At 37.9% G+C, this 14,018-nt stretch overlaps 1 long non-coding RNA gene across 1 annotated transcript in view; it reads right to left on the bottom strand.

The window, feature by feature from the left end:
- LOC128642610 (uncharacterized) overlaps positions 1-12,815 on the bottom strand; it is a 164,188-nt gene extending 151,373 nt beyond the window's left edge. Inside the window, exon 1 of the long non-coding RNA XR_008399692.1 lies at positions 12,789-12,815. This is a non-coding gene — a long non-coding RNA (uncharacterized LOC128642610). The remainder of the gene's footprint in view (positions 1-12,788) is intronic.
- Positions 12,816-14,018: the final 1,203 nt, after the last annotated feature.

The following is a 14,018-nucleotide window of genomic DNA, read 5'->3' as shown; positions in this document are numbered from 1 at the left end:
TCATTAAAAATGCAGAGTAAGTGCCATTGAATTATTATTATTATGCACTTGTTTATTATGTAATTATGCTGTATTTAATGGTCCCCTTAAAGTGATTGTAAAGTTGAAATATTTAGAGCCCAGTATTTAAAAATACTCTTAAAAACATGGGCACTTTAAGTCATTAAACTTTACAATTATGCCTCATTTTTAAAATACTTACCTTTTTGTTACAGTTAACACACCAACGATCCTCCGCCTGCATCTCCTTCACTATTGAGCAGATCGATGACGAATCCGGCTTCCTCCAATAGTTGTGTGCCCCCTTTGGTGTCCAGCTCATAAGGCACACAACGATTGGAGCAAGCCAGATTCATCATCTATACGCTAAATACTGAAGGAGATGCGGGCGGAGGATCGGCGGTAAGTTTACAGGAAAAAAAAGGTATTTTTAAAAAGAAGCGTAATTGTAAAGTTTAATGACTTGAAGTGCCCATGTTTTTAAGAGTATTTTTAAATACTGGGTTTTAAATCAGTCATCTTTATAATCACTTTAATATGAAAGCCATGGATCATACAGATTATGCTGCAGTTACACTTTGCTGCCTAACACAAATTTGTTTATCACAGTTTAGGAAGAAAACTGTAACAGAGGTTCTTTTTGTATGAAACTGGTATGTTTATTAGGGTAGGAAAGAGATGAAGGATGTGTGGGGTGCTTATCAGACAGGAAGAAACTCCAATTTATGCTACATTGTTGGGCGGTGGTGTTGCTGTCACAAAATATACTATACTACCTTGAATTTGCAGCGTGGTATAAAGAATAAGATCTCAGTGTTTGTAAAGTCAAGCGGCCAATTTATAATGATAAAAATTAAGCGAATGAAAATTCAGCTTTATCTGCGTTTAATAACATTGTGCAGATAAATATGAAATTTATAATGTTCAATCAATTTTATTTTTTGCAGTGTACTGCAATTATATTTTGTATAAAAATCAATAACAAACTTTCTGACATCTATACTTTGAGGGCTAACATATTTATTGTTTATGATTCTCCTTGTGAACACAAACTAATTCTAAGACATACATAATTCTAAGATATATGATACATTTTTTTAAATTACTGTATCAGTGATTTGATTGGCTGTTCCCCCAGCAGTGCTTAAACAGCTGCAGTGTGCAAACTAATTCCAGTCCAAACACTCCTAAGTTAATGTAACAATCTCCAGCTGTAAGTTCTAAATGTTAGTTTCTAAAGACCTTGTAGTTTACAAATACCACTCAATAATGGGAGCGCAAGCTGGGATCTCCCCCAAGCATGCTTTAAAATGCTTCATTCTGTAACCACAGATAATCATTTGTGTATTCTTGTGTTCTCACACAGACTACAATGCCATGTTTGGTCATCTATGCACACACGTAGTCTCCGAATATGACATCATTTTCTCCCCTAGTTTACCTATTACCCATACTAAGTGACGTCCAAAGAGATTTCTCTTTACATCAGTGGAAACACTTACATAATTCTCTCTAGTGAGCAGTAATCTGTGTAAAACAAATTGTGTTTTAAAATATATATAATATTAATAAGACTTGTTTAATTGAAAGTAAGAAAATAAAATCATAAAAAATATGCTATGGCAAAATACTAGAATCAGATGCTTCTCTGAGGTTGAAAAAATAAAATAAAACCCAGATTCCAATTCAAAAGTATCAAATATCCTGCAAAGTTTTTTCTAACTGAATTTGATCAGAAGAGGAAACTGATATTTAAATGTTTTACATCATTACGCTCCCTTTTTGGGGGGGTGGTGACCGATCTCCCCAGAAAGCCATATCAAGAGTGCCATGATATTGATGCAATGATATTGCCATGGCCACAATAATGCTGCAACAATACTACAGAAGATATTGGGGCCTATTTATCAAGCCGTCAACTGCAAATACGCTGGAATTCCGCAGCGTAATTGTGGAGAGCTTGATTCGCCTTATTTATCAAAGGCTACAGACCGGCAAAAGTAGAATTTTGTGACGTAACATACGATCCGCCGGTCTCAGTCCGACACAGATCGATGCTTACGTCACTACAGATGCTCCGAATGCAAAATTGGCACTATCTGACTACTTTTGCTAGTTAACAAATAACTACCAGGTACGCTCGCCACTATTCCGGCCCAGTGTACCTGGTTTTCAAACCGCCACCCTGGAGGCGGCGGATGCCATAGGAATCAATGGGAGTCTGAAAGCAGCGAAAGCTTATGTTCGCTGCTGCCCGATATCCCATTGATTCCTATGGGAGAATAAAAGTTATGTTTACACCTAACACCCTAACATGTACCCCGAGTCTAAACACCCCTAATCTCCCGCCCCAACACCGCCGGCACCTACATTATACTTATTAACCCCTAATCTGCTGCCCTGACACCGCCGCCACCTACATAAAGTTATTAACTCCTAAACCGCCGCTCCCGGAGCCCACCGCTACTCTAATAAAATTATTAACCCCTAAACCGCCAGCCCCCCACATCGCCATAAACTAAATTAAATTATTAACCCCTAAATCTAACAACCCGCTAACTTTATATTAAATATTAACTCATCTCTTTCTTATAATAAATTTAAACTTACCTTTAGAATTAAACTATATTAAACTACTAATTAACCTACCCTATTATAATAAAATTACATTAAACTATATTAAAATAAAAATTAATCTAACCTAACTTTTAAACTAAAATTACATAAAACTACAAATTAAAATAACTATATTATATATTTAAACACCTAACCCTACTCAAATAATTTAAATCTACACTAAAAAATTACTAAGTTACCAAAAATAACAAACAATAAGTTACACAAAAAAATAAACACTAAGTTACAAAAAAGAAAAAAGAAATTATCAAAGCTTTAAACTAATTACAACTAATCTTAGAGCCCTATGAAAATAAAAAAGCCCCCCCAATAAAAAAGCTGTAATTTTCCTCTTACTCATTTACTGTACCCACACATATTATATACCGTTTTTCTCGCCATTAAATGGAATTTCTAAAGATACCATTATTTTCATCATATCATATAATTTACTATAAAAAAAAAGATAAAATATGAGGAAAAAATGGAAAAAAAACACACTTTTTCTAACTTTGACCCCCAAAATCTGTTACACATCTACAATCACCAAAAAACACCCATGCTAAATAGTTTCTAAATTGTGTCTTAAGTTTAGAAATACCCAATGTTTACACATTCTTTGCTTTTTTTGCAATTTATGGGGCAATAAATACAAGTAGCAGTTTGCTATTTCCAAACCACTTTTTTTTTTCAAAATTAGCGCTAGTTACATTGGAACCCTGATATCTGTCAGGAATACCTGAATATCCCTTGACATGTATATATTTTTTTTAGAAGACAACCCAAAGTATTGATCTAGGCCCATTTTGGTATATTTCATGCCACTATTTCACCGCCAAATGCGATCTCAAAAAAAAAAGTTCACTTTTTCACAAATTTTGTCACAAACTTTAGGTTTCCCACTGAAATTATTTACAAACACCTTCTGCAATTATGGCACAAATGGTTGTAAATGCTTCTCTGGGATCCCTTTTTTTCAGAAATAACAGACTTATATGGCTTTGGGGTTGCTTTTTGGTAATTAGGAGTGAAGGGGTTAATTAAGGAGCTTGTAGGGTAAATTTTAGCTTTAGTGTAGTGTAGTAGACAACCCCAAGTATTGATCTAGGCCCATTTTGGTATATTTTATGCCACCATTTCATCGCCAAATGCGAGCAAATAAAAAAAAAACTTTACATTTTTCACAATTTTAGGTTTCTCACTCAAATTATTTACAAACAGCTTGTGCTATTATGGCAGAAATTGTTGTAAAAGCTTCTCTGGGATCCCCTTTGTTCAGAAATAGCAGACTTATATGGCTTTGGCGTTGCTTTTTGGTAATTAGAAGGCCGCTAAATGCTGCTGCGCACCACACGTGAATTATGCCCAGCGGTGAAGGGGTTAAATTAGGTAGCTTGTAGGGAGCTTGCAGGGTTAATTTTAGAGATCAGCCTCCCACCTGACACATCCCACCCCCTGATCCCTCCCAAACAGCTCTCTTCCCTCCCCCACCCCACAATTGTTACCGCCATCTTAAGTACTGGCAGAAAGTCTGCCAGTACTAAATAAAAGAGTTTTTTTTTGTTTTTTTTTAAATAAAAATAATAAAATATTTTAGCTGTGATGGACCCCTGCCTTAGCCCCAACCTCCCTGATCCCCCCCTCCAGCTCTCTAACCCTCTCCCCTACCTAATTACCACTATCTTGGGTACTGACAGCTGTCTGCCAGTACCCAGTTTGGCCCCAAAAAACAAAGTATTTTTATTTTATTTTTTAACTTAACTCTTTCTGTAGTGTAGCAGCCCCCCCACAATACCCCCACCCCCCTCCCCGATCCATTTATATTTAAAAAAAAATTTTTTTACTTTTCTCTCCCTTTCTGCCCTCATTGGTGTCAGTGTGACTAATGCGCGTGCGTGCACACGCACCTCGTGCACGCGCACGCTCCCTCCCACCCGGACAACGGCACCATCGCTACCGGTGCAGAGAGGGCCACAGAGTGGCTCTCTCTGCATCGGAGGCTTGTAAAGGGGTATTGCAGGATGCCTCCATATTGAGGCATCACTGCAATACCCTCAGAGCTGCTGGAAGCGATTGTGATAGCTTCCAGCACTCTGTTAGACAACTGACGTACCAGGTACGTCCATTGTCATTAACTGTTAGTTTTTGCATGACGTACCTGGTACGTCAGTTGTCATTAAACGACCAGTCAACACAGTAGATTTGCATAATCAACAAATGCAAGATAACAAGGCAATGCAAAAGCACTTAGTCTGAACTTCAAATGAGTAGTAGATTTTTTTCTGACAATTTTAAAAGTTATGTCTTTTTCCACTCCCCCTGTACCATGTGAAAGCCATCAGCCAATTACAAATGCATACACGTACCATGTGACCACCATCAGCCATTCACAAATGCATACATGCTTATTCTTGCACATGCTCAGTAGGAGCTGGTGACTCAAAAAGTTTAAATATAAAAAGACTGTGCACATTTAGTTAATGGAAGTAAATCGGAAAGTTGTTTAAAATGGCATGCTCTATATTAATAATGAAAGTTTAATTTTGATTGAGTGTCCCTTTAAGGGGTTAAGGGTTTATTGGGTGGGTTTTAGTTTTAGATTAGGACTTGGGCTGCAATAGAGCTAAATGCTCTTTTAAGGGCAATGGCCATCCAAATGCCCTTTTCAGGGCAATGGGGAGCTTAATTTTTTTTAGTTAGCTTTTTATTTGGGGGGTTGGTTGTGTGGGTGGTGGGTTTTACTGTTGGGGGGTATTTGTATTTTTGTTTTACAGGTAAAAGAGCTGATTTCTTTGGGGCAATGCCCCGCAAAAGGCCCTTTAAAGGGCTATTTGTAGTTTATTGTAGGTTAGGGTTTTTTTATTTTAGGGGGGCTTTTTTATTTTCATAGGGCTCTTAGATTAGGTGTAATTAGTTTAAAGCTTTGATAATTTATTTTTTGTAACTTAGTGTTTATTTTTTTGTGTAACTTAGTGTTTGTTATTTTTGGTAACTTAGTAATTTTTTAGTGTAGATTTAAATTATTTGAGTAGGGTTAGGTGTTTAAATATATAATATAGTTATTTTAATTTGTAGTTTTATGTAATTTTAGTATAAAAGTTAGGTTAGATTAATTTTTATTTTAATATAGTTTAATGTAATTTTAGTATAATAGGTTAGATTAATTATTAATTTAATATAGTTTAATGTAATTTTATTATAATAGTTAGGGTAGGTTAATTAATAGTTTAATATAGTTTAATTTAAATCTAAAGGTTCTAAAGTTTAAATTGATTATAAGATAGGGATGAGTTAATATTTAATATAAAGTTAGCGGGTTGTTAAGTTTAGGGGTTAATAGTTTAGTTTATGGCGATGTGGGGGGCTGGCGGTTTAGGGGTTAATAACTTTATTAAAGTGACGGTGGGCTGCGGGAGTGGCAGTTTAGGGGTTAATAACTTTTTTTAGTTGCGGCGGGATAGAGGTTAAACAGTTTAGTATAGTGGCTGTGTTTAGTGACAGTATACAAATAAAGCTGTCAAAAAGCCGAATAGCAGTGAGATCGATGACTGTTAGTTAACAACAGTCTGCTGCTCATCGCCCCATACATGGTGCGTGGCTTTTTGACAGCTTTTTTGACAACTATGGAGAGCGTATTCAGGTCCACGGCAGCGATGTTAGGCGAGCGTATAGGTGCCAACGAATGTAGCACAGTTGACGCTTTGATAAATAGGCCCCATAGCCTTAACGGGACATGAACCACAATATTTTTATTTCATGATTCAGATAGAACAGACCATTTTAAAGAACTTTCCAATTTACTTCTATTATCTAATTTGATTAGTTCTCTTGTATCCTTTGCTGAAAAGGTAGGCTCAGGAGCAAGCTGCTGATTGGTGGATACACATATGTCTATTGTGATTGCTTACTGATGTGTTCAGTTAGCTCACAATAGTCCATTGCTGCTCCTCTAATAAAGGATACCAAAAGACTGAAGCAAAATTGATCATAAAAGTAAATTGGAAAGTTTTTTTTTGTTTAGTTTTTTTAATTGAGAGACAATATTTAAAGTTACAGGTGCATCCAAGCATAACAGGAAACATAAAATTCTGTTACAGTGCTTGATCTGTTGTACAGTATATATGAGATACAACTTGGAACTTAAAAAGGAGAAACATAAAAGCAGGTTATCATAATCATACTTGCTCTCCAGTTACAAATATTTATAAGTATAAATATACACACATAAACTCATGTATACACAAACATGTATATATACATACGCCCACACAGGTATAAGAGGATAAATAAAATGTAAAGTAAAACCCTAGAGGTAGTCAGGGTTGCACAGCATAAACATGTGTAAGCCCACAAAGTGGCTGGATAAGTGGAAACATAGAGTATATATATATATATATATATATATATATATACTAGTCCTAAAACCCGTGTACACAGGCCATTTTTTGCAGTACAGGGGTCCCAAACCCTTGCTCCCCCCCCCTCTATTTTGCTCTCTCTCTTCCCCCTCTCTTTTGTTCTTTTTCTCTCACCTCTCTTTTGCTCTCTCTCTCCCCTCCTCTCTTTTGCGCTCTCTCCCCACCTCTCTTTTGCGCTCTCTCCCCTCTCTTTTGTGCTCCCTCTCTCCATCCTCTCTTTTGCTTGCTCTCTCTCTCCCCCCCCCCTCTCTTTTGCTCTCTCTCTCCCCCCCCCCTCTCTTTTGCTCTCGCTCCCCCTCTCTTTTGGTCTTTCTCCCCCCTCTCTTTTGATCTCTCTCCCCCCTCTCTTTTGATCTCTCTCCCTCCTCTCTTTTGCTCTATCCCCCCCTCTCTTTTGCTCTCTCTCTCCCCCTCTCTTTTGCTCTATCTCTCCCCCCTCTCTTTTGCTCTCTCTCTCCCCCTCTCTCTTTTGCTCTCTCTCCCTTCTCTCTTTTGCTCTCTCTATCTCTCCCCCTATCTTTTGCTCTCTCTCCCTCTCTCTTTTGCTCTCTCTCTCTCTCTTTTGCTCTCTCTCCCCCCTATTTTTTGCTTTTTCTCTCCCCCTCTCTTTTGATCTAGCCTCCCCCTCTCTTTTGATCTTGCCTCCCCCTCTCTTTTGATCTCTCTCCCCTCTCTTTTGCACTCTCTCTCCCCCTCTTTTGCTCTCTCTCCCCCTCTCTTTTTCTCTCTACCTCCCCTGTATTTTGCTCTCTCTCACCCCTCTCTTTTGCTCTCTCTCTCTCTCTCTCACCCCCTCTCTTTTGCTCTCTCTCACCCCCCTCTCCTTTGCTCTCTCACCCCCCCTCTCTTTTGCTCTCTCTCACCCCCCTCTCTTTTGCTGTCTTTCCCCCTCTCTTGCTCTATATCTCCCCTCTTGTGCTGCTCTCTCTCTCATGCAGACACTCAGACAGCCACAGCAGCTCCCGCCAGGCTCCGCCCCGTCATGCTCAAACTCCGCCCCTTCATTCCCAGCCCTGCTCTTCACGGCACAGCTCTGCACCTTTACGGACAGTCGGCTCCGCCCCTTCACAGATTAGGTGCCAGCTCAGGTCAGTTTGTTGGAGGCCAGGTGTGTTTGTCCTCGTGCAATCTCTACTGCGCATGACAGCTTCGGACAAACACACTTGGCCTTTAATATTATAGGATATATATATATATATAGAGAGAGAGAGAGAGAGAGAGAGAGAAACATGTGTATGGCTAAAACATATATAGTAGCTTGTAAACTAAAGGGAAAATGCATCTTAATGAATCATCATAATATACAAATATTGTATATATAAACAGATAAGAAGGTTCACCCAGAGCCCTTAAATATGGAATTAGGTTATATATCAGCCAATAGTATATGCTAATATTCAGATAAAAATTTATATCTCCCAGAGTACTTTCTTATATGGTGAACGCCTATATATCTGAAGATATTTATCACTCAGGAGCGTTATTAAAGTGGTTTAGGGCTTAAAATAAACTAAGGATCAAAACTTTATAGCAAGAGTGCCACATATATATAAACAGTATAGGGCAAAAAGTATAATAAGTGTAGAAACATAATTTATGATAGCTTACACTGTAACAATGAACGGCTCTATATACCTTATGGAGAAAGTAAACAGATGTGTGTCTCTGTAGTTTAAGATTTAGGAAAATTGTCAGGCAACTGACATAATCATCAGATAGGGAAGCCGTCATAAGTATTACTGGTTACCTTTAACAATGGTATATAATAACTATGCAACTACAGTCCTAGGCTTCATATCACACCCTAGTCTAAGAGGACGTTTTTAGCCGATACCATGTCTGAGTATCCCTTGACCCTGGTGTGTCCAGTGTGCAGGAAATAGGGCTATCTGTCAGCAAATGCTCTGTAACATTGTTGACCTCAAGGAATCTGTGAAGACTGGTTCCATAAAAGTCAGTGCGAGCGTAGTGCCATATGAGAATATAGTAACAAAGCATGCAGGAATCCCCAGTCTCAAAATGCCAAATGTCCCAGGGGTTTCAGGAGATCCACCTGTGTACTCATCGAGCCATGCTAACTCCATAGCCACCACACCGCATGGCAAAGTCTTACCTCCGGTATTCTGGGCTGAGCTCAGCGGAGAGGCTGTAAATCGTAATCCCAATTCCAGGTCCAGAAAAAGTGTATCAGTGAGATCCACTATATTTGTTCCCATCAGCACAACCTTGCCTTGGCCAATCTCGCCAATGCTTCCAGTGTCCAGCTCTTTACAGATGGCTAGATCTGAGTTGCCACACAGCTCCTTCTTATCACTTAGTCCGCCAGCGCCTTCAGCTGCTTGATGCCGGTAATTGGGGTAACAGGAGCCGGGGCCCCAAAGCCCTGCCATCCCCACTTAATTTAGACGTGAAGGTTGCTGCAACATCACAGGTATGTTTAGTCACATGGGAAGGGTTAAATGCCTCTCGTATCATGTATATGAGATCATTATAGTGTTTCTCCAGAATACATTCAAGCTCTGTCAGGAGCGTTGTAGCATTCTCCATGTTCCAGCTTGGGTATAAAAGAGTATGTTAAGCAAGCTAATGTGCAGTATATTGTTAACTTAGGAGTATTTATCCTATTACAGGATATCTTAACCCCAGTGTTTGGACGGTGTTATTTTGCGGCAGCCCCCGACCTATACTTCACACCTCACACACAGGGTTCGCTTCTCGAGATCCTCACGCTGCTTGTTTGCAGCAAATTTCAAAATGGCTTCTAGGCCTGTGTAGAAGTCTGTCGCATAGCTGTCTCAGAGAACATAGGCACAAGCATCGTCGGATCATCCACTCTAAACATCTGTCGGATTCCAGCTAAGTAGACTTCACAAAGGTGTAGAATAAAGTAGATTTGCTTTAGGGAACTTATTAGAAAACGTTCAAACTCCTGGAGCTTCACAAAGATGTGTCGCCGCTTTAAGAGCAGGCTCCGCCACCCCCCAGAAAGTTGTTTTATAATTTAGACAGAACAAACCTTTTTAAAGAAAATTGTTGGGTTTCACGTCCCTTTAAAGCTGCAGTTGAGTGTAAGTGAGCTTGCCTTCTGTACAGTGTCACTTTGTCCTGTGATGTCAGTCATTTAGAGCAAATATTGGAGGAGAATGAGTGGGCAAGATGCTTACCATTATGTTGGCAGTGGATTGCATGCACTTTGCTATCAAGCTGTGATAAGTTTTAATAGAAACATTTTTGCAAACACATGCAAAGTATTACTTTTATGCCTGTTAAATATTTTAAGCATTACAGATAATATGGTTGAAGTATGTTTTTTTGTTTTTTTGTTTTTTTTTAAAAAACTACCAGTTTCACACAAAAAGACATCACAAATTCAAACCAAGTCTTACAGTAACCTCAGGTACTTTACGTAAAATTATTTACACATGTAATCTTAAGGAAGGTAGTTGTTAAACTGCTAAAAAAAAAAAAAAAAAGGATAACTACTTTCACAGAAGACGATACCTTTAACTAAATACAGCCTCATCTCTTTGATCCTCCAGATGACAGAAATTAAGGAACTATTTCAAAGACAGTAAACATGCCAGATCTGTCAGATAAATCTTAACTGTATCCGTTCCTATCAACATCACTAGAACGTATGCCTTAGTGTGAGTGTAGTGAAAAAAAGTACTGTGATTAATATATGGAGGGGGCGCTTTAATAAAAAAAATAATGAAAAATGGAATGTAAGGGACGGAAGTGTGATTTTTGAGATGTTCATCAGTCAATAAATGGACATCTTTCAGGCAGATATGTATATTCTTGGGATGTATAATAAAAAAATAGTGTTGTATCTATTAAAACGATCGATTAACCCCTTGACTGCTACAGAGATTATTGCACAGAGTTAAAATGTTTTCAATTAACAGTGGGCAACGGCCATTTTGAGATATGTGTGCCTTTATTGGCTAAGTTAATAGTTATTATTGTGATTAGAATAACACTATATTCAAACAAAGGTTTTTGATATCTGGCTGACTGGCCTGTAGTTGCCAGTAATCAGTCACGTGACAAAAGGGATATTTTTTATTAAACCGCTATTTAGTGATATTGGTTGAACTTTTATTTGTTTTTGTTTTTCTTTAAAATATAAAGCAAAATAAAAAAAGAAAGTAACAAGAAATCAGAGCACATTTTATGAAGCAGGGCAGAACTTTTTTTCACTAAAATTTTCTGCAGATCGTTTTGAAATTAAATTTTAAATTAAAGTGAATGTAAAGTTTCATCAAGTAGTGCCCCGTTTTTAAAAATACTATTAAAAACAGGGGCACTTTCATTGATTAAACTTTATAATGCACCATATTTGTAGAAATACTTAGCTCTTCGTCTTGAAAGCCGGATCGCTGATGATGTCGCTTCCCCCCGCCCGTCGCAAGCCTCTTTCTTACGTTAGAAATGACGATTCCGACCTTCCTCCAATCACGGCGTTGCTTTATGCTGACATAGGAAGAGGCTGGCGAAACGCTGGAGCCTCTTTCAAGACGAAGAGGTAAGTATTTCTACAAATATGGTGCAATGTAAAGTTTCATCAATGAAAGCGCCCCTGTTTTTAATAGTATTTTTAAAACCAGGCACTACTTGATGAGACTTTACATTGACTTTAAGCAACAGCTCAATTGCAATGTGTTGCTTATCTGGAGAATAAAGCAATTGGTAAAGTTTTATAATATATTGCAAATTAGCTGCAGATTTGTTTCCTTTGCTCTTGGCCTAAAATCACATAATTATAAGGTAAAAATATAGTAATAAAAAGATACATTGTTCAAGAGAACGTATTACATTCAGGAGTCAAAGCTTTAACGACTGCTGCTCTGTATCTACAGTTCAAAATGGCTTTCTTAACATGTCATGTCAGTCACAGAAACGCTCCAGCACAGCAGAAGCACAACACACAACGTTACTGCCGCCATTTTACTTGCCTTTATGGCTTGTTGCTTCAGCTCTGAGGTGTGCACAGACAAGGAAGATTGCAGACTGGTGGGCTCTTTTCTGTGGCCTATCCAGTCTGTGGGCTCTTTTCTGTGGCCTATCCAGTCGGCAGTGCAAACTGCAAAGGTAACAAGCTGCTGTTTTGAACAGTTAAATGCATTTTTGTAATGCAACATTTTTAGAAAATATTTTAATAAAATCGCAATCGCAATATTCATCAAAAAATTATGATATGTTTTTTATTCCATATTATAAAGAGACTTTAAAAAATAACATAAAGCCATTTATTGACATTTTGGAACCACACTCAGGTAACTGACACCCTAATGACTCACAAGTATGCAACGTCTTGTTTAAAGATAGCGCGACACTATAAATGTTCTACAGAATCTCGACCATACTAAAAGCACATATGTCAAATGCTACAGTGAAGACAATTGTGCATTTTTTACTTTTACATCCTTCTAACCCTAGAGTCAGTTTATCTTTGTGTTTTTAATGTCAGGACGAAATGGATTTTTTTAAAATCAATGTGTATACAGGAATAAGTACGTATGCTTTGTTCTTTCTGAAACATGTCCAGCTAAAATTTGCACGGGAATAACAGTTTGTGGCTGAGTTACTTGTAAAACAAAGTGAAAGGGAAAAAAATGCAAGAAAAAAAATATTGAATACATACAAGATTAGCCAAGGCAGATATTTCAATTCTACTGAGGTTTAAAAATGAGGTCAATTTCCCCCTCTGCCTCTCATTGTTAAAGGTTTCAGAAAACACCGTAGACTCACCTCCCTCCGAATGGACCATGTTCTAACATATAAATATTGCCTCAGTAAGGCATATGTTTCTCGTAATGTTTGTTAGGGGACACAGCCCTGTGTAGGAATAAGTTTCCACCCCTCTTTGCTTTTCCAGCAGAGTGAGTCGGTTTGGGGAGTGCTGACACATAGACACACACACACACACAACAGCTGTATTGCAGTAGTGAAAGAATTTAGGAAGAATTAAGTATAGTAAAACAATCACACTCCATCCCCCCACAGTCCAGTCTAAAATGTCTCGCTCGGCAGAACACAGATGTATGTACAAGGACAGCTCTTTAAAAAAAAAAACATTACTTCTAATATCACTTGGAATCTTTTGTTGCAAAGCATATCCAGGTAGGCTCAGGAGCAGCAATGCACTACTGGGCGCTAGCTGGTGATTGGTGGATACACACATATGCTTCTTGTTATTCTTGGCTCCCCAGCTGGCTTTAAATATCTGTTTACATAATTATATGCAAGCAATAGCTCAATAATAAAATACTCTAACATATTACAGCATTTTCTTTTTGTGTTCTTATTATAAATGGAAAAAAAGCTTGTTAGAAAAAACTTGCAGGTTCCTATCATTCCGTTTCCTGACATATCTACCTAACTAAGCCCTTTGTCACCACTAACTTGCACACTCACGATAGCCAGGCCAAAAGCCCAAAGAAAAAATGGCTTCCAACCTTTTTTGAAAACATGCCCAAATTGGTATTTTTTTCTCACAGACAACATAGTATCAGCTGTTGGAAAAACTGCATGCTAGAAAATGTATTTGAATGTCAGTTTGGGCAAATGTCAAGGTTCACCACTTCTGGTCTATACATTCCCCAGTACATTTCCTAATGGATGAATGAGACAGGCGAATGTACAGGGGCACACCAAATGTCAGCAGGAAACAGGAGGGTACCCCAGCTGCCCCCACTCATTGTCTGAGAATCCCAGAGCTCAGGGTATTATGTTTTTATAATGAAACCTACATTGCATTCCAATCTTAGAAACATTTTTATCATATTTTTATTTTTATTTTTAAAAGACAATTTTTATTGAAGTTTCATAGACAAGTAAAATACAAAATTTGCTCATTAATAATATTAACATCAACATCAAGGCAAAACACACAATATTGTGACGTATAAGTAAACCATTCAGCTAGGAGAAGGGTTGCGAATCTAAGCATCAAATTGAGACATTAATGTTGGAGCTCTC

The sequence above is a fragment of the Bombina bombina genome, chromosome 12, assembly GCF_027579735.1.
Source record: "Bombina bombina isolate aBomBom1 chromosome 12, aBomBom1.pri, whole genome shotgun sequence".
In the NCBI taxonomy this organism is placed as follows: domain Eukaryota; kingdom Metazoa; phylum Chordata; class Amphibia; order Anura; family Bombinatoridae; genus Bombina; species Bombina bombina.
The sequence above is the reverse complement of the archived record's forward strand: the minus strand, read 5'-3'. Positions and strand labels throughout refer to the sequence as shown.